Source organism: Mus caroli, chromosome 7 (assembly GCF_900094665.2).
Source record: "Mus caroli chromosome 7, CAROLI_EIJ_v1.1, whole genome shotgun sequence".
In the NCBI taxonomy this organism is placed as follows: Eukaryota; Metazoa; Chordata; class Mammalia; order Rodentia; family Muridae; genus Mus; species Mus caroli.
Window position 1 is genome coordinate 71557617 of NC_034576.1, and position 23710 is coordinate 71581326.

The window sequence follows — 23710 nt, forward strand, 5'->3', positions numbered from 1 at the left end:
AAGTCATACTAATTACCAACTTCTAACAGTGTCTCTGGTTCCGAGGCAAAATACCTTATTCTTTTGAGAGGGACACTGGCTTGTGATCTTTCAGAAAGGCCCATAAATTAGGTCCTTTAAAAATGAAGGTCAAGGGGGGGAGGCAGGGGAACTGCTGATAGGCCCAGCATGGCAACTGTCCTGAAAGTGAGCAAGACGAAGCTCTGTTTGTTTTAATTTTGTGTCTGCTAGGAGGCCCACAAGGGTCCAATTAGCTTGTTACAGATGCTCATGTGGCGTCCATCTCCTTGTCTCTTTCTGCCTCTCTCTCCTTTTCTGATTTTTTTCTTTTCTCTAGGAGGGATAAACTTGTAGCACAGATTGCTGGCCTGCAGGCATCTGAAGATCAACAATTAGTTTTCTGTGATAAACCCCCTGTGAAGTAGGAAGAACCATTTCAGAATTCCTAATGCTTAGGACAAGGCAAGGAGTGGTCTAGATGCCTGGATATGCTCTGCTGCAAGTTTGGAGTGGCCAGAGGAAGACCTCATTCCCTGAGTAAGAGTCCTGCTATACACTGGCCTTTTTTTTCCCTTTTAACTCTTCTTTTTGGATCTTTATGCAACAAGAGTCTCTTCTGTTGTTAGTTATTATGTTTTATTATTTGAAAGTCACCTTGTTTTCAGACAATGAACAACATATAAAATATTCCCGGAGATGAAATAGGTAAATTAGCAAACATGAATTCCTTACTGATCTGTAGATGGTCTTGGTCTCTGGGTGGTGTTCCTCTATGGTTACTATGGCATGAAGGTCAAAGCTGACATCATCATCACCACCACCACCACCATCAATCATCATCACTGTCACCATCATCATTGTCATCGGTGGTGGTGGCGGCTGCAGTAGCAGCAGGTGGGACATTGAGCAAAGGGGGCAAAGAAAATGTAGCAGAATTGGAATTTTTTTTTTAATGTTCCATTTTCACTTTCAAATGAGGGAGTGTGATGTTCAAACACTTTAATACAATATGTCCTTACCTGCTTAAGATGCTATCACATCACATTTTATATTAAATACTTTCTGAGCTATTCTAACTTGAGTAGGCTATTAATAAGCAGACAAATGTCCCCTTACTTGTCATCTGAGTCTTGCTCTGTTCCATGTATGTTCTCAGGGCTAGCTTCTCTTGGCTACATGCTCATAGTAGTCTGACCCCATGGTCTATCATGCTTCATGGTGACCTCCTCCTTTTTTCTCCCCTTTCTTTCTCCTTGTAGTTACTCCTGATATCCCCCCCCCACTCCCTCCAAAGTTCTACCTTTCTATCTCCCCTGCCCAGTCACAAGCTTAGCTTTTTATTACTCAGTCAGAGATTTGGGGGGAACTTTCATTGTCACGCATTGGTCAATACAATGCCCACGTCCAGACTGCAACCTGGTCTTGAGGTGCAGAACTCAGCATCTGGATATAAAGTGTTTAAGAGCAACCCCAATATAACCCCAGTGATTCAGGTTTAGCTCCTTGACTGGAAGGCATTTGTGGACATTCACTGGAGATTAACACCTGAGATTCTTTGGCTAATCATTCTATTTCAATTTGGTCATTGGCTTAGTTGGGAAAGTGCTTAGTGTCCAGGCAGGAGAACATAAATTTGGATCACTAGAACCCATGTGCAAATCAAGGCATGGCTATAATTGATGCCAGTGTGGGGGTAGACAGGCAATCTGAGCACATGGGTGAACTCAGGCTCTCTGAGGGACCTTGTCTCAGGTAAGAAGGTAGAGAAGTGACTATAGAAGGCATTCAGATGACAAGATCTGGCCTCTGTATGTTTCCACACAGGTAAGTTTATTGCCCCATGCATACACAGAGGCACACATACCAAGCATGGTCTTGCCATCATACCCTCATGATTGTGTCAAATCACACAACATGCCTGATAGTAAGACTATATCTGCAACAGCTTTTAAAACCATGGTCCTGACTCTACATGGGGTTGTGTAACTAGTTGTGTGGTAAACTAAATATGGCAACAGTAGAGGCTCTTGGACCTGCAATGACCAGAGACTGGCTCAGAATTAAATGCACAATGAATCTGAGATATTTGTCGACCTGTGTGGCATCATGTGACTTCCCTGCAGGGTACGTTCTAAACATGACAATGAGCATAATTGCATTTGTCATCAAGTGATACAAAAGCAGGTGACTGTGCCTAAAACACCTCACTCACCTTTATACAGTAAAATTTGCATTGTCTGTAACTGGTCCATAGGAAAACAGGATTTATTGACAGAAATTTAGTCTAACTTCACTGTAAGTAGAATTCTGCTCCCCCCATCCTTTACCGGACCTCATGAGGATCTATTAAGCAAAATGTATGAACAGTTAACAACACATCCAAACACTGCAGCTCTGACTGATCGAAGAGACCTTGCTGTTCACATTGTGAGGTTTTAGAGGTGTTGATGTTGTGAGGTCCAAAAGAAGCTCATTTGTCCCCAGATATCATGAAGTCCCCTGCATCACTAAAAATCTGCCCTGTAGTCATAGACACTGTCCACTTTAAAAACAACCAGATAAATTTCCCTAATGACTTGTAAGTTTTCTAGTTTTTCAGACAGTGACAAATCTGGTAGGAGTGGCGCTCCTGGGTAATACTGGACACATGCTCACACTCAACACTTACCCTTCTAGCTGTCTCCTAGGTCCTCCAGGCTCTTAGCTGCTAATACAGTTTTGCTGATATAAATTGAATTCCATATTTACTGCACAGCTAGTTTACAGTAAGCTAAAACAGTGGCATTTTATTGCTCATTAACGTGCAATCTTAGGTCTTTATACAAACAGACAAAAGGGTTTTCATCTCCAGTTACTGCTTGTTAAAGAGGAAAGCAGTCTCCTGTTTACAACCTAATGGTTGGGTGCACTTGCCATTTTGTAGCAGCTTTCATTTAGGAGGCAATAGAAGTAGTGGATAGAGAGTAGCTCAGAAGAAAACCCACAGGTGGAGGCAGCAGTAGCCTGGGTGGTCTACGGAGCTCCCAGCCTTGGAGTGCTGAGCGTTAAACTTCCAGGGTCTTGTTTTTCTCATAGATACAAGATGGGATGCAGTGATATAGTTTGAACAGATTAACTAGTCATAAGCCACAGAAACCAAAGAAGACAGAAAATGACTTCTAGGGTATAAAACCATCCAGTGTGAGGGGCCTTCAGTGTGAAGGGGGGAGTGTGTGTGTGTGTCTGTGTCTGTTTACATGAGCTATTAAGCTGGGGTACAATGATTTCAAAAGGGTCCTTGTGATAGTTTATATATCCTTGGCTCAGGAAGTGGCATTGTTGGGAGGTGTGGCCTTGTTAGAGTAGGTGTGGTCTTGTGGGTGTGGATTTTAATAACTTTGTCCTAGCTGCTTTCATAGGAAGATGTAGAACTCTCAGCTTCTCTTGTTCCACCATGCCTGCCTGGATGCTGCCATGTTCTCACCTTGATGATACTGGACTGAACCTCTGAACCTGTAAGCCAGCCCCAATTAAATGTTGTCCTTTATGAGATCTGCCTTGGTCATGGTGTCTGTTCACAGCAGTAAAAGCCTAACTAAGGCAGTCCTCAATAGGATTTCAAATCTCAGACTTTATACAACAGAACATTTTTCTGTGCAGTCAAGCTCGAGAGGCCACTGATCCACTAGACTGTCTGACTTGCAAACTTCAAAGATCCCCCTGTCCTGCATCTCTAGAACTAGGATTACAGTCACTTGTGTGCCACTACCCAGTTTTTATATGTTGGTTCTAGGGATTTGAACTCAGGTAATCCTGTTTGGACATGAATTAAATAGATTAAAAAGGGGGGGGGGAGGGAATCTCAGCTTCGACCCAAGATGGAGTAACAAGAGGATCTTACCTTCTTCAAAGATGAAAAGCAAAACCTGTGACATATTTGGAAAACTCTTCTGAAGACAATGTGCATCATACAATGAAGGGCAGTTGCCACTGAGGTACAGGGAACAGAACATGCAGAAAACCTGCATGACATTCCCACACTAGTGCGTAAGAGTAACTCAGCTGTGGCAGCAGGAAGGGGAATCTTGAGAAAAGCCGACTGTCTCCTTGACGGTCAGATTGAGTAGCAGAGATGCACAAGATCAACTAGGCTGTGCTTGTATTTAGAAATTAGAAATCAGCATCAGTTTGTGAGGGGATTTTCTGGGCAAGGAAGGATATTTGAAAGGATGAAGTGGTAGTGCTTGTGTGTACTAAGGGCTTAAGATGTTGGCTGTCTCCATTATTCACACTGCAAAAACCCACAAATCAAAAGAAAACCTAGGAATCTCTGGAGTCATCAGTGAACTTTAATTCACCCTAGACTGAGCAATGTGCAGGGCCATGTACTATATCATAAACATAAAACTGGAAGGATAAAATAATTTCTAAGTAATAATACACAAAACAAAACCTAAGAATATTTATGAAAATAAACATCTATTTCTCAGCAAAAGAAAAATTTCATAAAAATATCATTAGATATTCAAATTAATATGAAAGAGAACTGCATGGTAAACAATTAACCAATCAAATGATACTCAGACCTGATGCACCTTAAAATCATCTCAAAATACTAAAACACCTTTTCCATGTGTTTAAAATAAGTAGATACAGAAATATATGTATACATATATTTCTACATATGTACATATTCTGTATATGTATATACATAAATATACAAATATTTATATGTATATATACCCCAAATCAAGAACATAGACAAATCCTGAAATGCATACAGAGACGAGTAATGACCCAATGATCCAAAAACGTATAGAAGGAAGGAACAGTGAACTTGAGAACAGAGCAGTGGAAGCCACCTGTGAGGAAACATTGAGAGGCTGCAAGGAAAAGAAGGAAAAGGTAAGAGCAGAACCACTTTAATGTGCCTAAAGATATGTAATGGGATATGACATGGTGGTGTGTGGTGAGGGGACAGAAGATGAGGATACCAAATATACTCTAAATTTGATAGTAAAACTATTAAATAGCAAGTGATTCTAACCATAAGAAATGAACAAAACAAGATATACACGTACCAGCTAGTTCACAACCAGTGAGGAGAAGAAAAACATCTGAATGCTGTCAAGAGAAACCAGATTCGTGTTGTGTACAAGGAACATGGATGAGGCAGATATTAGACTCAAACCATGCAAGTGAGAAGGCACTGAGAGAATTTTTTTGCAGCTCCTGATAGAAAAAACTGTTAAGTTAGAATTCTATTTAGTAAAACTATTCTTCAAACTGAAGGCATGTTTTCAGATACAGGAAATTAAAAAAAATAATTACTCATTGACAAACATGTCCAGTGAGTGGGTGAGTATCTATCTTTCTATCTATCTATCTGTCTATCTATCTATCTATCTATCTATCTATCTATCTATCTATCTATCTATCTATCAATCATCTATCTATCCTTTATCATCTACCATCTATATATCTATCAATCATCTATGTATATTATCTGTCTATCTACTAATTTACTATCTTTTTATCATCTATATATCAATCATCTATTAGTCTATCATCTATGTTTATTATCTATCTACCATCTATCTTTCATCTATCATCTATTTATCTATCAATCATCTATGTATATTATCTGTCTATCTACTAATTTACTATCTTTTTATCATCTATATATCAATCATCTATTAATCTATCATCTATGTTTATTATCTATCTACCATCTATCTTTCATCTATCATCTATTTATCTATCAATCATCTATTTACTACTTATCTACTATCTATCTTATATATCATCATCAGTCTCTAATACCTATCATCTATCTATATTATCTATCTACTATATATTTTCCATCTATCATCTATAAATCATCTCTCTCATCTATCTATCTATCTATCTATCTATCTATCTATCTATCTATCTATCTATCTATTATCTATCTATTATCTATCTATCTATCTATCTATCTATTATCTATCTATTATATATCTATCTTCTATCATTTTATATAGCTAGATGTTGGGATAGTTACTACAATAAACTAATAGAGACATCCATCACCTTCCATGTTGTCTCCTGTGCGTGGCGAGAACATTTAGAGTAGTCCTCTTAGCATATTTCAATTGTACAACACAACACTATGAACTTTCATCACCATGCTCAATGTTCTGCCTTCAGATGAATGTTTTTGAAAATTCTAAACTAATACTTGTCACTCCAGAATAGTTCTATATCTGCTTGATAAATAGATGTAACTTGCAATTTTAAACAGAAAAACTCTCAGGTGGCTCAACAAATGCAATTAAGTACTTAAGAAAAAGATCTATTATAGTAACACTATATAAGAAAATTAAAGGGGCAGTGAATTTCTGAGACTAAGACTTCTACCCAAATCAAACATATATATCACCACAAAAGAAAACCTACTATATATCATTGAAATGCATGGGGAAATAATAAGCAAACTTTTTTTAAAAATACAATAATTCACAAAGACTACAGTACACATGATAAAGTGATGTTGATCTCAGGAGCTCAGTATCAATTTATGGGTTTCTTACATAAGCAACAACAACAACAACAAACAACAACAACAGAAAATCTTACCTCAGTAAATACATGTAAGAACATGTTTGAAGAAAATCCAGCTCTATTTTTGGTCATACGAGAAAAAGACAAGAAGCTCCTTAATTTGTCAAAGGCTTCTTATGAAAACTTCCAATGAACATAATATTAAAGGTGAGAGGCTAAGTGCCCCCACACTAAGGTGAAAGCAGGATGGAAATATTGCTGTCAAGAAATTTTCATTCCTTATTGCATCAAAGCTCTTGTCTAACAGTCAGGCAAAAGCTTACATTAGATCCTCCTATTCCAGTCCACTTACCCCCACCATCTGTAAATACCTATTTTTATTTCCCTTCTGAGGGAGATCCAATACCTCCATACCCCCGTCCCCAGTCTCTTACCCTATACCTAACCTCTGTGGTTATATGGATTGTATCCTGATTATTGAAGACTCAACAGCTAAATATTTTCTTTATTACTTGTCCATTGGTGGATATGTAGGTTGTTTCTAATTTCCAGCTATTATAAACAAAGCAGCAGTGAATATGTTTGAGCCAATGTCTTTGCAGTAGGATGTAGAGTCCTTGGGGTACATGGTCAAGAGTGGTACAGCTACATCTTGAGGTAGATCTATTCCCAGATTCCTGAGGAACCACTGCACGGATTTCAAGAGTGGCAGTACACATTTGAGACTCCTCCGGCGACAAAGGTGCATTCTCCTTGTTCCACATCTTTCTCACCATGTGCTGTCTGCCACTTGCATTGTTGATCTTGCCATCCTGGCTGGTTTAAAAAGAAACCTCAAAGTTGTTTTGATTTGCATTTCCCTGATGGCTAAGAATGTTGAACGTTTCATTAAGCACTTCTCAGCCATTTGATTTTCCTCTGTTGAGACTTCTTGGTGCCTAGTGACCTACTTCCTTCAATTAGGCCCTGCCTCCTAAAGCTTCAAGAACATTCCCAAAGAGTGTTACTAGCTGGGGATGTTTAATATGTAAGCCAAACAACTGTCTATGTGAAACCATGGAATCTCAACAAAACAAAACAAAACAAAACAAAACAAAACAAAACAAAACAAAACAAAACAAAGCAAAGCAAAACAAAGCAAAGCAAAGCAAAGCAAAACAAAGCAAAACAAAACAAAACAAAAAAACCTATTCACAGTAATAAATGAACTTAGTGAGGGTATACAGTTAATGGATATGAAATAATAATTCATTACCCAAATAATAATTGCATTTCTAAAAACAAGCACCAAACTAATGAACATGGAGACTTCCAAGGCACTTCTTTCACATTAGCAGAAAAATACAGAATACTGATGTATTGTTTGTTTTCCCATTGCTGTGCAAAGTAAATAACAATCAGCATAGAAAGATGGGTTCATTTGGCTCAGGATTTGGGGTGATACTGTCTATCATGGTGGGGAAGGATGAGGAAGTGTGTTCATAGTGTATCCAAAATTAGGAAGCAGAGAGAGATGAATGTTGGAGCGTAGATAGCTTCCTCTTCTTGCTGTATTACCCACCATCTTCAGAGTAGGTCTTCCCTGCTGAATTAAACGTTTGTGAAACACTAAGGTGTGTATTCTAGATGATTCCCAATCTAGTCGAACTAACAATGGAGTTTAACCATCATGACCTCAAACTGAATATCACCATCACATATAAAGTGAAAACAACAATAACATTTCTAAAATAAAAGGGTGAATATTTGCAGGCTTTGAATTAGACATCATTTTCTTTTAAAAGATCACAAATACATGATCCGGAAAAAAAAGATATATTGGACATCATTAAAACAACAACAACAATAACAACAACAACAACAACAATGATAAGGTTCTTATCTTTAAGTGTCACTGCTAAGATGGTGAGAAGATGAGTCACAGACTGAGGAAGATATTTAAAAAGAACAAATATCATAAAAGACTAGCATCCAGAATAGCTAAAGAATCTTCAAAATCCAATATGAAAACCAAAAAAACATTAAAAGAATTAAACATTCAGGCAGATTCTTCACCAAAGCAGATATAGGAAGGAAAGTAAACAGCTCTAAGGCTTCTCCACACCACCAATTCTTAGAAGATACAAGTTAAAATGCAAGCTAATATCAAACATAGAATAGAAGGAGTACCCATCACAACTAGGTACGCCAAGTGTCGGTGAGGATGTGGTGTAATTAGAAGACACACAGCACACGTTGCAATTTAAAATAGCACTGTAGAGAACAGTTGTGTGGATTCTCGCAGAAGAGAGCAAGGTTGAGAGGAAACACGAAGCGAAGGGGGGGGGGAGGGGGAGGTCAGGAAGAAGAGGGTAGCCAAGGGAATATGCTCTTTGAAAGTACATCTGTTCCTTTCTTGCTTCCTGGCCTTTACAGACTCACACTCTTACTCAAACACATAAATCTAAAAATTCAAAGCTAGCATCTACACATGAGAACAAACATATGGTGTTTGTCTTTCTGGGCCTGGCCTCCCTTGCTCAGTATAATATTTTCCAATTCCATTCATTTTAATGCAAATTTCATAATTTCTCTTTTCTGTTTAGTGGGGTAGAATCCTGTTGTACACATGTACCACGTTTTCAAAGTCCATTCAGCCACTGATGGATAGCTAGGCTGATTCCATTTCCTAGCTATTTTGACTAAATCAGCAATGGGCAGGGATGTACGGGGACCTTTGTCTTAGGATGCAGTCTATCAGGAGTGCTTTACCTAGGTGATGTGGCTATTCTAGCTTTAGTGTTCTGAGAAAGCCCCACACTGATTTCCATAGTGCTTGGACCAGTTTATCTTTCTCCACAGCCTCGCCAGCATTCGTTGCCATTTGTTTTCTTGATCACAGCCATTCTGAAATGAGATGAGATAGAATCTCAAAAGTGTTTTTAATTTAAATTTCCGTAGAAATTTAGGATATTGGACACATTTAATAATAGTTGTTAGGGAGCTGGAGAGGTAGTGGAAGCCTTAAGGAAGATAGGGAGTAAAGTGTATGGGCTCTGAAAGTGGGGTCAGAAGTACTGGTGGTTAAAAAGCAACTGGGGAAAGGATGAAGGAGAGATGGAGGGAGGGCTAGCCAAAATGGTACATGAAAAAAATGAAAATGCACTTGCTTTAAAACTGTCGAAAATGATTAATACTTAAAAAAAAAAAACCCTCAGAAAGCTGGAATGAAGGAACTCTGTGTGCATGTGTAACACTGCGCCTAGAAGCCATAGGTTTCAAACGGAAAACAAAGCACTGTATAAGAAGCACCTCTGTTGCTTTTGGGTATCATACAGAACTAGATAGGAAGACTTCTTACTGAAGACACACTACGGTTTATCTATGGAACGCAGGGGAATCAGGCTGGAACTGAATGAAAATGTCTCTTCTCTTGGCGAGTGTTCACAGTACAAGGTGATACTCAGGTAACCAGGGGATAAAAAGTTAAAGGGCCAACCCAGATATGCTTCCTGCATTCTAAACTACTGACCTGCCAAACAGGACAGGCCCCCTGGGACAATCAAGTTATTAGGGACACTAACATCTTGCTGCTTTCCCACTATTTAGGGACAGCCAACTACTTCTTCCGTCCCACTTAGGCCATTTCATAGGAGGAAATTCATGGCTTTTTAGTGTAAACCTATTCAAAGCCCATGATTAAGAGCTCATAAGTCATTGTTATTGCTTGCTTTTGGTAAAGTACATTTCCCCCCAAAATGTTTTGTGAATATTTATTTCCTATTCACAGATTACTTCTATCCTCAGTCTTTGTCAAAACATCTTCTTTTGATAGTGGGTGTTTGTTAACAACAAACATTTATTTATAACTGGTAAACACGCTAAGTGATCATTTAGTACCATAAACAGGAAACCTATATCATCCCCTCTAAGGCCCGGTGAACCTTGCAGAACCAGGGTCAGAAAGACCGTAATAACTTGAGGTGAATGGGAGTGTCATAAAGTGCTCTCATGATTGTTGCAGTCATGAACTGAAACACGCTGTGGTTACCTGCACTAGTCCCTCACAAAATTGGTCCTTTAGCAGTCTATCACAGATCGAGGAGATGCTCTAGAGGGTCCACTTGTCTCCAAGGAGTCATTAGCAGTTAATAGGTTGTGGGTTAGAATAGAGTCATATTCCTTGGTAAGATAGCCATTCCTCACTTGCCCAAACTTCTATACATCCGACTGAGATTAGCTTAGCAACCCTAACTACATTCAATTGGTTCCACACACACAGTACAAGGCATTGAAAAAAAGGTGAGGAATTTTTTGGAGAGAACAATTCACGAAGAGTGAGATGAGGCTAAGGCAGAGTGATGTGGAAGATGAAATTACCAAAGTACACTTTGTACATCTTTAAAATAGAAAAAAAAAACCCAGATTGTATAGATGCATGAGATAGCTAAGAAGAAACTTTCCACAGTATAATGTATAAAGTTATCAAAATTGAACATACGTCTATGGTTAGCTTGGCTATCTTTTTTTCAAGTTACACTTTGTATTTTGTTATCATTTTCTTTTATTGAAAATCGATTCTTTTCTCATCTAATATATCCCAACTGTAATTTTCCCTCCCTCTATTCCTCCAGTTTCTCCCCTTCTCCCCTCCTCTCCCCTCCAAATCCACTTTCTGTCTCTCATTAGAAAAGAACAGGGTCTTAAGAGAGAACATCAAATGACAAAATGAAATGTAATAGGATGAAACAAAAACTTTTATATTGAAGTTGGATAAGGCAACCCAACAGGGGGGAGAGTCCAAGATCAGGCAAAATCATCAGAGACACACTTGATCTCGTAATCAAGAGCCCCACAAAAATGCTAACCTAACACACACAGATGTGCGCGGGTGTGCGCGCGCCACACACACACACACACACACACACACACACACACACACACACACACACACAGTGGACCTGGTACAGAGTCACGAAGGGTCTGTGCGTGCAGCTTCAGTGTCTGTGAGATAGAATACAACTTTCCTTGATACAGAAGGCCATGCTCTCCTGGTGTCCTCCAATCCTTCTGATGCTTACAATCTGCTGCCTCCTCTCTCATAGGATTTCCTGAGTTTTGAGGAGAAGAATTTGATGGAGACCTACAATTTAGATTCTCTCTCCACATAAAGTCTGGCTGTGGGACATTTGCATCTGTTTCCATCAGCTGTTGAAGAAAGCCTCAATGACACAGACTGGATAAGGCACTGATTTAAAGTATAAATATAGCAGACTATCACTAGGAATCATTTTACTGACTTTGTTTTTAGGTCAGTCATGTTAGGTTTTATCTGAAGTGGGGGGTGGGGCTATGTAGTCTCTGGTTCATGGCTACCTACACAGTGTTAGGTTTGCTTTAGTCCACGCTCATGGAGTGAGCCTTAAGTCAAATTAGACATTGGTTGGCTACTCCCACACATTCTGTAGCCTATATAACATATTCCCTTACCATATGTTGCAGGCATGACAGATTGTAGGTCAAAGGTTTTGTGGCTGGGTTGGTGTCCATATTTTCGTTTTGGTAGCTTGTAGAGTACGTAGGGGTGAAGGTTCTATGTTGGCACCAGCTTGACTTCCCCATGTTCAATGAATTGTGTGGACGTTGTCCTCAGCAATAGGGGCAAGCTGTCAGTTTGCAGAGAACAACCATTTGTCTTAGCATCACCCTGAATTTTTCGGGGATTTCCACGGAAGTCAACTGAATTCCTCATTACTATAGAAGTCCTCATTAGGATCAGCTTCATAGATTCCAGGAAGTTTCCTGTCTATGAGGTTTCTACACCATCCCATAGTACCCTCTTAATTTTAGCAGTCTTTTTGTGCACTCTGTCCCTCCACCCCTCACGAACTGGTGCCTGCTGCTCCCATTTCTACTTGATCCCCAGCTCACCTATTTTATTCTCATTTTCCTTTACAGAGAGATCCCTGCATCTTGTTCCATCCCTACCCCTTCTCTTTACTTGATGTCTTTCTGTCTATAGATTGTAGATTGGTTACTATTTAGTTAATGGTTAATATCAAATTTTAAGTGAATACTTAACATATTTTTCTTTCTGGTTCTGGGTGACATCACTCAGCATGTTTTTTTCTAGTTATATTCATTTTCTTACAAAATTAATGGTGTCATTGTTTTTAACAGCTGATTAATATTCCATTGTGTAAATGTGCCACATTTTCTTTATCCATTTTATTGCTGAGGGATAACTCAGTTGTTTTGAGACTCTAGATTATGAGCAAATTCACAATAAGCAAAGCTGAGCTAATGTCCTCATGGTAGGTTGGAACAATGTGATAGTTTGTATATGTTCAGCCCAGGGAGTGGCACGATTAGAAGGTGTGACCCTATTGGAGTAGGTGTGTCACTGTGGGTGTGGGCTATAAGACCCTCATCCTAGCTGCCTGAAAGCAAATATTCTGCTAGCAGCCTTTAGGTGAAAATGTAGAACTCTCAGCTCCTTGTGAACCATGCCTGCCTTGATGATTATGGACTGAATCTCTGAACCTGTAAGCCTCCCCAATTAAATGTTGTCCTTATAAAAGTTGCCTTGGTCATATTATCTGTTGATAGAGGTAAAACCCTAAGAAAGAAATTGGTACCTGGAGTGGGGTATTTCTGTGATAGGCCTGACCATGCTTTTGTTTGGAATAATGTGGATTTTAGGTTTTTGGATTTGTAAAGCAGTGGAATGGTTTAAATGGGGGTTTAGTGGGCCATCCTATTAGGAATATGGAAGACATTGTTGTAGAGAGTGATTTGAACTGTGCTGACCTGGTCCAAGGGGTTTCAGGGGAGAGGAATTACACTTTGTGGCAGAAAGACTGCTTTTGTGGTATTTTGGTGAAGAATGTGGCTACTTTTTGCCCTTGTCTGAAGAATCTGCTTGAGGCTAAGGTGAAGAGACTCAGATTAATTGCATTGACAATGGAAGTCTCAGAAACGCCATCACAGACTTTGTAGTCCTCCACATCACTGTTTGAGACTGTTTCTCATAGAACTTGGAACTTGTCCTTTCAAGTCAGCGGTTCCCCAGCACGCATTTGTTTGTCTCCCACCCTAGTGCTGAGGACGAGGCATACACTGATCCACCTGCTTCTGTATGAGTACTGGGGTCCATACTCAGATCATCATGCTTGTGTGCCATCACTTTACCCACAGGGCCTTCTCTACATTCCTGAGGTTTTTACTTGAAATTTTTAAAACATTATAAACCTTCTTTTAAAGTACTGACTTACATTCTTTCGAGTCCATGACTTTTCTTTATCTTTATGAAGCTCCTGGGAATAGCATATTATTATTAATCAAGCATTTGAAGAAATCTTTACATAGATGCTAAGAGTTTCATGTTTTCAAGGATATATAGAGAAAAAGAGATGTATTTCTATTGTTTTTCCCATTTCCTTTATATAATATATTGTCTTTAATATGGGCAGCTATCCAGTTTTGCTGGTTGATGAAGCCATCTGAATTTTGTAATTTTTGTTCTTGAGTTTAAGGTTTCCAGGTATTCAAAACATACTTCTTCCAAAAAAAAAAAAACTTCTGATTTATGTTTTAATACAGGAGTCCTTATATTGCATGATGTCTGGTGATTGACATATATGTACTCTGTGATGTATCACTGTGCATATCCGGTATTAAAATTAAAATTGGCCAATTGGTTGCTAAAATATTTACAACAGAAAGTTCCACTGGATAAGATACATCCTGTGCAGGAAAAATCACATTGGTATTGGTATAAATATGAGTGACTGTTGATGAGCTGGAATTAGCACAAGGTCCCTCTTTATTGTTATAGTGACAGGCCAGGTGGACACTGGGTCAGCAGTGGAAGAGTTGATGATGTTTCACACTTATGAAGACATTCCAAGTTTAAATTGCTAAGAAGATATTTATCAATTCTAATGCATTTTGGGTGGTTTAATGGCCCCCGCAAACTCATGTATTTGAATACTTGGTCTCCCGTTGGTGTCACTGTTTGGGTGGTTAGGATATAGAGGCTGCTGGAGGTAGTTTCTCCATGGATACAGGCTTTGATCTGGATCTGGGGATATGAATTTATGTCCTTACAATTGCAGAGTAAGCATTTTACACAATAAGCTCTCTCTACAGCTCCTTGGTGTATTTTTTTTAATTGAGCTATTCTTAAACATTTTACCCTCTGAAATACATTATTGTTATCTGTGATGTTTCTGCATTTTATCTAATCCTATATATTAGAATTCTGAAGTATTTGACTTTAAAATATGAAGTAATTCAGGAGGAAAGTGGGTGGAAACTCCTAATTTGGCTTCAGTTGTTAAGATGATAGAGTGCACAAAGAATCTCAAAACTTTATAAGAACTTAGGAGACTAGAACTGTGAGTGCTCATTGAATTGAAATGAGATTAGTGTGACAAAAGCTGAACCATCAACGAATATGATTATGAACACAGGTAATCTGCAGATGATTGTTGAGGCTAGCAACCTTTCAACAATTCATCTGGTGGTCATGGAGTGCTGATACAGGAGTCCAGAGTCCCCCGTTAGTGGTAAATCTGTCATATAGTTTTTTTTCTGCTTTATTATTTAAAAGGCATTTATTCTTTAATAATTTCATCTTTGTACATAATGTATTTTCATCAGTTACTCATATTACCTTTTCATATTTTCTTCCCAGTTCCTCTAAATTCTTTCAATAAGTCCTCTTCCTACTTTCATGTATATATTTTTTAATGATCCACAGAGATTAATGAGAGTTGTTTGTGTGAACATGTTTATGGTGTTTCCTGAATCTTGGGAAACTTTCGCATGGCTACAACACTGTTTGAACATGAGTACCTGCCTCCAGCATCCATCAACTTCCAATAATTCCTCATTGAGGAGTACTCTATTGCTAGTTTAATTTTAGTACAAATGATGAGAATCATCTATACTTATGAATGTTAATAATAAACAGGATAACCATGTGTTGTTGGTTATATTAAACTCTCAACTTGACACAGTCTATAATCACCTGAAAAGAGAGTCTTAATGAAGAATTAGCTAGATCAGGTTGGCGTGAGGGTATGTCTGTAGGGTATCATTTTCTTAATTGACCTAGACCACTAAGGGTGGCACTGTTCCCTAGGCTGGACCCTGAGCTGTATAAGAGGGAAGAAAATTAGCTAAGCAGCAAGCAGGCAAGGATTCAGGTACTCATGTTTTCTCTGTGACACTTTGAATTCTTGTCTTGATTTTCTTGAAATAATGGACTGTAATCTGAAATTGTATGCTGAATAAATCACATTGCCGTCATTTACATTAATTTTTATCAGGGCATTTGTCACAGCAACAGAAATGAAAGTAGGACACTTGGTCATTTGATCCATTATGTCAGCTGGTATTTTTGGAGCACTGTGTAAGGTCCTTAAGATACTAGCTAAGGATATTTCAGAAGTTCTCGTGAGATTTTTCTATATCACCTTTTACCATCAGCTCCCTTTCAGTTTAGTTGCAACCCCTAGCACAAAGTCTCATTGTTTAACAAATAAAGCTTAGAGCAAAAGAGACAGTGAAGCTATGTCCTTATGATGTGAGCTCCAAGGCCCTTGGGAATTAAAGTGATTTCTGTGAAATATGCTCAAATTTACCTGCTCCTCTGAGGCTGGTGGTCATCTGAGATCTAAGATGCTAAGGAGACTTGGGGATGCACTGTCCAACATTGTGTTAGTGTTCATATCCTTGTCTCTGAGAAAGGTCCTCACACAAACAATGTGAAGGGCAAAGGTTTATTTTGGCTGATGTTTCCAGTGGGCTATAGGTCACTATGGTAGGGAAGTCATGGAGACAGATGAGGAAGACAGAGCAGCAGATCAGGAAGCTGGCTGATCACATTGCATCAGCATCCAGGAAGCCAACAAAGAATAGGAAGTAAAGACCAGGTTATAAAGCCTCATAACTCACTTTCAGAGTCATCCTTATTCCATCAAGTCATAAAGGTCTGATTCCCTTCCCAAACAGCATCATCAACTGAAGGCAACAAATATGTGACCCTAGAAACAACATTTCATATTCAAACTGCAGCTAAATGCTTTATATAACCAACTTATAATGAGAAAAGATATATCTGGGGGCATAGTTTTAGAGGTTCTAACTCATGGGTAATTGATATGGAGCCTTTGGAGAAGCATCTCATCATGGCTGATGCATTTGGAAGATCAAAACTGTTAACTCAGGGTGGGTGAACAAGACAGATAAAGCCAAAGGATAGGTTCCCATAATCCCTTTTGCAGGAATATCTCCAATGACCAAGGACTCACTAGGGTTTCACCCCTAGAAGCTCTACCACCTCCCAATGGGGTCATTATGCATTAATATGGACCTTTGGGGACATTCTAGACCCTTACTACAGTAAACACTCATTAGCAAGTTATATAAGAATTGATCATCTAAATCCACCTTTCCCAAACAGGAAAGCAAGGAAGTTGATGCTCAGAAACCTTGACTTAAGTACAACAGCAGGCTATGATCTCAAGCACAAGAAAGGGATAAGGAAAGCCTGTGGTGCTCCAGCTTTCCCAGGTTTGGAGAGACATTACATTAGGACTTGTTGAAGGCAGAAAGTATGGTGCGAAGTATCTTTTGAGGGCCTCTGAAGTTTATTTTAGTTCTTGCTTTGTCATTTATATGACCTATTTTTATAGATGATTTTTTTACAGGGTCTCATGTAGACCATATTGACCTAGAATTCAGTATGTAGCCCAGACTGGCCTCAAACTGAAAATCCTCCCTCCCCCAATCAATTTCTAGGATTATATGCATGAATATTTCTCCCAACCACACCGACCCTATTATAATTACTTTGAAACATTTTAATATTTGTTTTCTGGAGTCAAACTTTGATAGTTCTAATAGTTGTTTTGACTATGTGCAAAATACTAACTTCTTTTCTATTTGCTTTGATACAGTTCTTGCTATGTAGCCTCACTGGCCTCAAACTGAAAATCTCCTTACCTACCAGGATTGTATGCATATATCCCCATGCCAAACTAATCATTAGGTCCTTAGGAACTCCTTTTGTAAGAATAGTAAGCAGAAGAGTATATATTTTGTAGGGATGTTGTAAGCCTTAAACTCCTGCTATTATTTATTATTATTATTGTTATTATTATTAATTTTCTACAATGTATCAAGTGCTGACATAGAAACTTAAATGATAAGTATAAGGAGTAAGCATGGGCACCATACACTAAGGGAGAGGCAGACATGAGTGAAATGGGGATACACTCTGGTGGATGTGATGTTAGGAGAAGTTCAGGGTTTCAGTGTCATTGTATCTCTGAGGTGAGGAAGCTTCAATCAAGATGACCTACATAGAGAGGAGATGAAAGCAGGAGGAAGGGGAAGTGAGTCACTGGCAATAGCGTGGGGGTGAGAACAGTACGTGAGGGCAGAGACAAGGGGCAACTTCCTGCAGGTAGTGCAGCTGTAGTTACTGGTGTCTGACATGCAGGACTCTGTAGGCCACATCTGAGGACCTTCAATCTGATACTATGGAACAGTAGGAAGGAAGATACCACATAGGAAAGTGATCGAGTGGCATTTAGTTTTAAATTAAATGCTGTCAAGGTCATAAGGTAGAAACTGAAGTCAAAGTGAAGCATCTCAATATGTGTGTGTGTTTAATGTGTGTGTATTTGTGTGAATTTGAGTTTGTGTATATCTGTGTGTATGTGCAAGTATGTGTGTTAGTGTGTATCTGTATGTGTGCATGTATGTGCGGGTTTGTGTCTGTCTCTGTGGGAGTGTGTGTGTATATGCGTGTATGTATGTATGTATGTATGTGTATGTATGTATGTATGTATGTATCTGTGTGCATGGGTGTCTGCATGTGTGTATGTGTGCATAAGTGTGTGCATGAGCGTGTATCTGTGTGTGTGCATGTATGTGTGTATGAGTTTTTGTAAGTATATGTGAGAGTGTGTGCACATATGTGTGTGTAATGTGTGAGTGTGAGAGTATGTGTGAGTGTGTATGGGAGTGTGGTGTATATGTGTATAATGTATGTGTATGGGTTTAAGTCTCTATGTGTGAGTATATGTGTGGGTATGTGTGTAAGAGGGAGTGTATGTGTGCATATATGTGTGTGTATCTGTTTATGAGTGCTTGTGTAAGTGTTTGTGAGAGTGCATGTGTCTGTCTGTCTGTGTGTGTGTGTGAGTGTGTGTCTGTGTGTATGTGCATGTGTGTGTCTGTGTAGGGGTTTTTGTTGACCTATGCAGGGATAGGAAGGAAGGACGATATTACAGACTTTGTAATTTCCTAGGCAAGAAAATTTCCAAGAATATGAGTACTAATATTGGCTAATAATCTGAGGTCTGTGTTTGCAAGTGCTGGTGGTGCAGGAATCAGGAATAGAGAGATGGCATAAGTGTCAGATTTTGTCATTTCTGACTTGGGAAGGATAGTGTATATTAATACTTAGATTTATGGAGTGCAGAGAGGAAGAGGGGGAGAAATGCACATGATCTTTCTTTCTCAAGGTTAGAACATGGAACTATATAAAGGACCATGCTTAGAGGAGAAAAGAAATAGATAATGTTTTTCCTTCTCAGATTGGCTTGAATCAGTGCCCCCTGTCCCCACTCCCCGAGCTGTTCACAGGTGCTAAGCAGGCTTTAACAGATTCAGGTATTTCTGCAACAGGAAAATATTTGGAAGAGTCAGCTTGAGAAGTGGATAGATAAGTAACTGATTTGGGACTCCTGGGTATAATACATTTTGTTCATTAAAGATGTGCAAAGCCTCTGGGGTTATGTTATCACCCCTGCTAGCTTCTATACTGCCTCACTGACCAACATCTGCAGTCATCTCCATGTGTCCCAGAGCCCTCTGAAGTCATCCCACTGTTCATATTTTATTCCTGGCAACCCATGCTCAGCTTCTTGAATGGATAATATTCTTTCTAACACCCAGTTAAAATGACTCTGTTTGAAGGGGGCTTCATTTCCATAATGGGCTAAAACCTGCTGGTATTTAACAGCTCAGTGGAAGGTTAAAGGTGCTGAATTTTAATCAAGGGAGTTTTTTTTTTTTTCTTTCATTTTCCATACCACCAGGTGTAATCCTCCTCTGACTTTCATTTACCAGACATTCACAGTGCCAAGTGGTGCTTAAACTAGTATGTGGTATCACTCAGATCTGATCGGAATTGTACAGTAGGGAGTGTTACAGTGTTCCCTGGTTCCTAGTGTCATTCTCAGAATGGAGAAGCCAAGAGGCCAAACATAGTGTGCTAAATGTGCAGTTACCCCTAGAGTGTGTCTGATTGCATGACTAGCCTGGATGTGGTTATAAAACCTGGTTCTAATAGTTCTTATTAAATATACATGACACAAGTCCTGAGCTTTTCTCCAGAGGCTTAAGCCCAGTGCTCACACGCACAAGCCGCTTTTGTTAACTAAAATCAGTATCTATTCACTGAACAGGAAATACCAAAAGTTTCACCAGCAAAACACACCTTGAAGGCAACAAAACCTGATCCGCTTCTCTCAGCCCATTTCCTCATTTAACTGACTCACTCTTCCCTGATGAAAGTTGAGGGAGAATTCCTCCAGACAGCTGTCTTGTGGTCTGTCTTCAACTTCCGGTCTCTCATCTTCTCTACAGCTGTGCTTGCTACGCTCTCCACTTAAATGTCTTTTATTGAGGTCACTTCCTGTTGCTGCCTCCCGTAGTTGGGCTCAGTTCTTATCTCAGTTGACCATAAGGATCAGTTGTTACACTGTGCTCACATCTATTCAAAACATCTCTTGTTTTTCCCCACCGTCTAGGTCACAAATCACGCTTCTTCCATATCTGCTATAGATGCTATAGAGCATCCTGGATGTTCTCTAAAGGACCATGAGTTGAAGGCACGATCCCCAGCTTGAGGTGCTACTGACATGTGATAGAAACTTTAGGAGATAGGGAGAAATAGAAGGGAATAGAAGATATTGGGAGCCTAGGGTCTCCTACTCCTCTCTCTAGGTTACTGGAAGCCATGAGGTAATATTGCCATGTTATGAACTCCCTGCCAGGGTGTGATGTATCACCACAGGCCAAAACCAAGAAAGCCAAACAGCTATAAGCCAAAAAGTTGCTTTTCTTTTCCTCCTCTTCCTTCATTCTCTTCTTTTATCTCCCTTCATGTACTTCCTTATCCTCCCCCTCCTCTTCTTCCTCTTCCTTCTCCTCTTCTTCCTTCTCCTCCTCCTGTTCTCCTCTTTCTCTGTTTTTATCTTCCCCCACTGTGTATGTGTCTGTCTATGTATGTGTGTGTGTGTGTGTGTGTGTGTGTGTGTGTGTGATTTGCATGTGTATACATGCATGTTTAGGTGACCTTGCCCATATTTGCTATATAGTTGACACTGTTATGTCAGCCCTAAAATTGCTCCACATTGTTTTTTTAAGACAGAGCCTCTCCCTAAACCTGGAGCTAGCTTAGTATTTGAACTAGACTGGCTGGCCAGGGAGCCCCTGAGATGTGCCTGGTTCAACCCTTTCCATCAAACACTGAGATTACAGATAGAGCTTTAATGTGGGTGCTGGATTTCTGAATTCAGATCCTAATGCTTGTGTAGTAAGACTTGAGGCCACTCCCTCCTGAACCATCTCCCCAGTCCCACTGCTATTCTTTGTCATAGTAAAGGAAAACTGAGTAACCCATTTGAGTGGCTCTTCTTTACTCGAACATCCTGCTTTTGCTCTATGAAGCTCAGCTCTTGGCCCCTTTCTTGGTCTAAAGTAACTTTAGTATGTGACTTCAGGCTATGTTATGCCATTAGATATGATCTGTGTGTATAGAAAGGTAAAACATTGCTTGCAGACTAGATAGCTTTTCTGAACATCATATGTTTCTTTATCATGTTAGGGACCAGGGTTGCTTACCTCTTTCTTCAAGAAAGAATTTGCTTTTCAGCTGCAAGGAGTGAGCTAGTTGCCATCTGCAACTTATCAGATGTGGCCTTGGACAAGATCATGTTCTCTAGGCCAAAGCCCAGTCAAGGACTAAATGCAGCAAGGAAACTTGGGACTGACCACTTTCAGCTGATAAAGGGATTCTCTCTCACTATCTTAACTCAGAGGCACTGGACCAGTTGGAATAAGACTTGTCAGACAGCATAATAGTTTGCACCTCCCTGCCAAATCTGACTTCTGCTAGCAACTACCTGAGGACAATGACTGGATGGATGGATGCTACTGTTCTGTTCTACCTGTGTACTTGGAACTATGTTTTTCTGGATTATGGGAGTAGAATTTGCTTTTAGACTCATGATTATTCATTAACTTTGTGAACTCTGGCCTTGTTCTTTCTGATTTTTTTTTTTTTTTTGCCTGCAAAATATTTGCAAGAACAAAGTTGGGTTTGTTCTTTTGAGTGGGACTTTCTTCTTATACTCCTGCTACTATTAACCCTATCCGTTTATATGTGAGCACATACATTTCTGGGAACTCTTCCTAGCGTAATACTCAGATACTTCTTGATAGACTGACTCTTTGCTTGCTATAGTTTGCCTGTACAGCCTCTACAATACAATCTCTACAGTACAATATGACCTATTATTACCTTCTTGGGAGTTGACTTGTATCTGAAATATTTGTATTGGCCTTAGATTCTTGACTGGACCATCTTATGTTTTCTGTTTGTTTGGTTTTTGTATTTTTGTTTTACACCCAGGCTCACATTTTTGGATTTATCCCTTTTACCTAGCAATTACATTATAGATCATAATTCACTTCATGTTGTCTTACTATAATTAACCCTGTTTTAATTTAGTCATGTGACAGTGTCATAGAGTAAACCAATTGTTGTAGAAAACCAGTAATGCCTCTTACAAAATCCAGTCTCAAATTGGTAGATACTCAATGGCTGCTCCCATTTTAAAATATCACTAAGATGGCTTGGTGGATAAAGCACTTCGTGTGCAAGTATGAAGACTTGGGTTCAAGTTCCCAGAACTCATATAAAACCGGATGCAGTAGCACACATCTGTAATTACAGAGCTTCTACAATGATATAGGAGATGGAGACAGAAGAATCTCAGAAGCTCTTGGGCCTGGAGCATACAAGTAGGTGGCCTTGCTTCAACCAAGGTGGAAGACAAGGATCAACACCTGAAGTTACAGTATGACCTCCACCTGGGCAATAGGGAATGAATATACTAACACTTACATAACACATGCATACAGAACATACTCATACATGAGATAAACACATATCACATTTATAAATAAATCAATATATCACTAAGTGACTTGAGTCTGGCTCGGTGGCCCACCACACTGATCAACACAAACACTTATAGGCACCATTCACTTTCTGCTCCAGAATTTGATAGGCTTGAGCATTTATACTGAACATGATGGTGGAACTTACATTCCTCATTGGTCAGTCAGTTATTTGGTAGGACCCTTTCTCTTCACACAGTGCTGTTGGTACAGTACATACAGATGAGGACACTGGCCATCTGCCTTTAGGAAAAACAGATGACAAAGAAGAAAGATTCTGTTTTTGTTAAGGATTTGCAATTTAGTTAACTGTGCTGAATGAGTACATTTTTAAAAGGCTCTATTAACAACATAATTACTGAAATATCTTCTTAGTGGAGAATAATAATTGTATTGTCTGTAGTAAGCAAAGTTTCCCCAATGTCTTAGATCTGTTTCTCATTTCTTTGATAAAATATACTGACAAAAGAAAGTTAAGGGGGAAAAGGTCAATTTAGCTCTCAATCCAAGTTGTTGTTCATCATTATGGGGAAACTGAAAGTGGAAAGTCATTAAAACAGCTAATTGCATCCATAGTTAGAAGCAGAGAGAATGAATGCATGCACGATTGTGTTAAACTCAGTTTCTCTACTCTTCTGCAATACAGGAGTCACTGCCTAGGGAATGGTACCACCCACAGTGGATTATTCTCTTCACCTCATTTAACATAATCAAGAAATACCCCACAGACATGAAGCAACCTGATATAGATTATTCATTGCTGAGACTATCTTCCCAGGTGATTCTACAATGTATCAAATTCATAATTAAAAATAACTATCGCATCAAAGGAAAAGCTCAAACAGGATTTTACAAAGAGATAGGGAGGATGCTTGTGCACATGCATGCATGTGGAGAGAGGGAGAGAGAGAGAGAGAGAGAGAGAGAGAGAGAGAGAGAG

At 39.2% G+C, this 23710-nt stretch overlaps 1 pseudogene; it reads left to right on the forward strand.

Moving 5' to 3' along the window:
* Window positions 1-4752: 4752 nt before the first annotated feature.
* The window catches only part of LOC110297960, a 104757-nt pseudogene continuing 85799 nt past the window's right edge, over window positions 4753-23710 (forward strand).